Source organism: Octopus bimaculoides, chromosome 1 (assembly GCF_001194135.2).
Source record: "Octopus bimaculoides isolate UCB-OBI-ISO-001 chromosome 1, ASM119413v2, whole genome shotgun sequence".
NCBI lineage: Eukaryota > Metazoa > Mollusca > Cephalopoda > Octopoda > Octopodidae > Octopus > Octopus bimaculoides.
The window spans coordinates 10,658,217-10,660,870 of NC_068981.1; the positions used below are offsets into that span (position 1 = coordinate 10,658,217).

The 2,654-nt window shown below is 38.4% G+C and overlaps 1 protein-coding gene across 6 annotated transcripts in view; it reads right to left on the bottom strand.

Annotated features, from left to right (window-relative positions):
* The window catches only part of LOC106878190 (kelch domain-containing protein 8A), a 21,976-nt gene that overhangs the window by 12,055 nt on the left and 7,267 nt on the right, over positions 1-2,654 (bottom strand). For 2 of the 6 annotated variants that reach the window (XM_014927331.2, XM_014927332.2), the window contains exon 2: positions 1,224-1,377. The exons of 2 other annotated variants lie outside the window; for them this stretch is intronic. The gene's annotated coding sequence lies outside the window, so the exon portion shown is untranslated. The remainder of the gene's footprint in view (positions 1-1,223; positions 1,378-2,654) is intronic. 2 more of the 6 variants (XM_014927333.2, XM_014927330.2) reach the window with 1 other exon arrangement.

Here is a 2,654-nt window from a genome sequence, read left to right on the forward strand (position 1 = left end):
GGGGAGTAAAATGTTTTTGCCTACTTTTTCTCTTTTTTTTTAAAATTTCTAAATACAGTTATTTTGAACAATGGTGACTTGTGTATTTCTCATTCTGTTTAAATGTCATTCCTCACAATTATACCCAGCAGTGACTTACTAGCTTAGGAATTCCATAGATTTCTGTCTTATCCCACTATGTACCCTGGGTATGTTTAAGTAAACTTCCTTATATAATTAGCTGTGTAAAATGGCGTTCAGATCTGATGATTAATCAAGGCTCGTTGTTAACAATCTTATGCAAGATTTACTTTGAAGCTAAGTGGAGGGGCGGGGGAAGGGATCATTAAGTTGTTCTTGTGACCTAGGCATCAGTCTGCGCCAATCTAACTGGCCTAATAACCAAAGCCATTCAACCATAACCATCCTCTCATTTTCCTTCAGTTATAGGCAGAGGCATAACAGTTAAAAAGTTTGCACCTTGGGCAAGTGTCTTTTATTATAGCCCCAGGTCAATTTATGCTTGGCAAACAAAGAAACTGTGAGGAAACCTGTCTCACAGCCATACATTTGTGTCACGTTCCTGTAACTTAGCAGTTTGGCAGAAAGACAGAATAAGTGCCTTTCTAAAAAAGAGTACTGAGGCTGAGTTGATTGATGAACCATTCGAGGTGCACCAGTATGGCCTCAACCCAGTGACTGAGTCAAGTAAGAGAATAAAGGAATAGTGTATCTAATACCGAGTTACCTAGTATGTTAAGCTGGTAAGGTGTGATTTAACGAAATTAGTTTCCATTTAAAATATCATATAATAATGAACTTGTTAATGACTGTATATACATATTTCAAAAATTATTGCTCTTTCATCAGTACCACATCCAACCAACTATCCACTAAGTTTAGCAGTATAACATTATTGGATAGTATAGCGTGCTCAGGTGCACTATGAGGCGGTGCTGAAAAGTTCTTAGCTTTGGGTAAAAGAAAATACAGGAGGATCAGTAAATTATGATTTTATTCAACATATTCCCTTCTCAGATTCACACACTTATTGCAGTGGTCCTTCAGTTTTTCTAAGACCTGTAAAAGAACTTGGAAGGTTGGGCCTCCAACCAGGCCTTTCATGAAACCCTTAAAGCTAGGAACCTTTCAGCACCTCCTCATACGACTAATTAGACAAAGTAACCAAAAGTGTATGATCAATACATAGAATATGCACAGGAAGTGAATAATAAATGAGTTACTTGAAATACAGGGTGGTGCTTGGGGACATCAAATGTACTGTTGGGGAATTTCAAGAAGCATTGATTCTTTGAAGGATGTGGTGCCCAGACAGCTAACAACGGATGCAGGTTATTTATTCCATGCTTCAGTAATTCTGAGAATGAAAAAATGTTTCTGAAAAAAAATAGGTGCCATGTTGTTTGTTAATTTTGCAACACGACCAGTCTCAGAGTTGTTGGCACTCCCTTCCTCCTGACAGGGCTATTAAAAAAAAAAAAAAGCAAAATACACACACACACAAAGAAGCTACTGTAGTAGAATTAGGGTTAACATATGTAACCTTTAAGGCAGTGAGCTAACAGAATCATTAGGACACCAAAGCGAGCGAGCTGGCAGAAACGTTAGCACATCAGGCGAAATGCTTAGTGGTATTTTGTCTACCACTAGGTTCTGAGTTCAAATTCCACTGAGGTTGACATTGCCTTTCATCCTTTCGGGGTCAATAAATTAAGTACCAGTTATGCACTGTGATCGATGTAATCGACTTAATCCCTTTGTCTTTTCTTGTTTGTCCCCTCTATGTTTAGCCCCTTGTGGGCAATAAAGAAAGAAGAATCATTAGGACACCGGGCAAAATGCTTCGCAGCATTTTGTCTGTCTTTGCGTTCTGAGTTCAAATTCCACTGAGGTTGGCTTTATGCTCCATCCTTTTGGGGTTAAAATAAGTACCAGTTGAACACTAGTATTGATGTAATCGACTTAGCCCCTCCCGCAAAGTTGCTGGCCTTGTACCAAAATTTGAAGCCAATATACTTAATCCATGTGATATCAACCAGGCTGGGACCATTCCTGGTTCTATGATACAAACCTCCAGTTTTAAAGTGGTCTAAATTAAAAACCTTTCATCAAAATTTCAAGCTAATTGGTTTCGGACATCAGCTTAATGACAGCCAAGTGTGATTTACTAAATTCATCATTATTTTCAAAATTAATTGAAACAAAGGCAGAGTATTTCTAGAGAAATACAAAAGGATTAAATGAAGAGAGAATCAATTAGATAATTAGCAATAATTAGATGTTGGTAAGTTGACAATTTCGAATAGACAAAAAAATGAAGCATTTGTTAGTTACGTGATTTCTGTTGAAATACAATGCCTCTCATCATCATTATCAACAATAATAATACTCGTGTTTTTCTCTGTCACAACATATGAATGAGAAAGGAAGGGGTGAGAGAGTGATAAGGAAATAAGGGGTGAAAAAAAATCAAGCAGCGTTTCAATTCTGTGTGGGTATGTGTGTGTGTATATAGAAGGGACGTGGAGGCGCAATGGCCCAGTGGTTAGGGCAGCGGACTCGCAGTCGTAGGATTGCGGTTTCGATTCCCAGACTGGGCGTTGTGAGTGTTTATTGAGCGAAAACACCTAAAGCTCCACGAGGCTCTGGCAGGG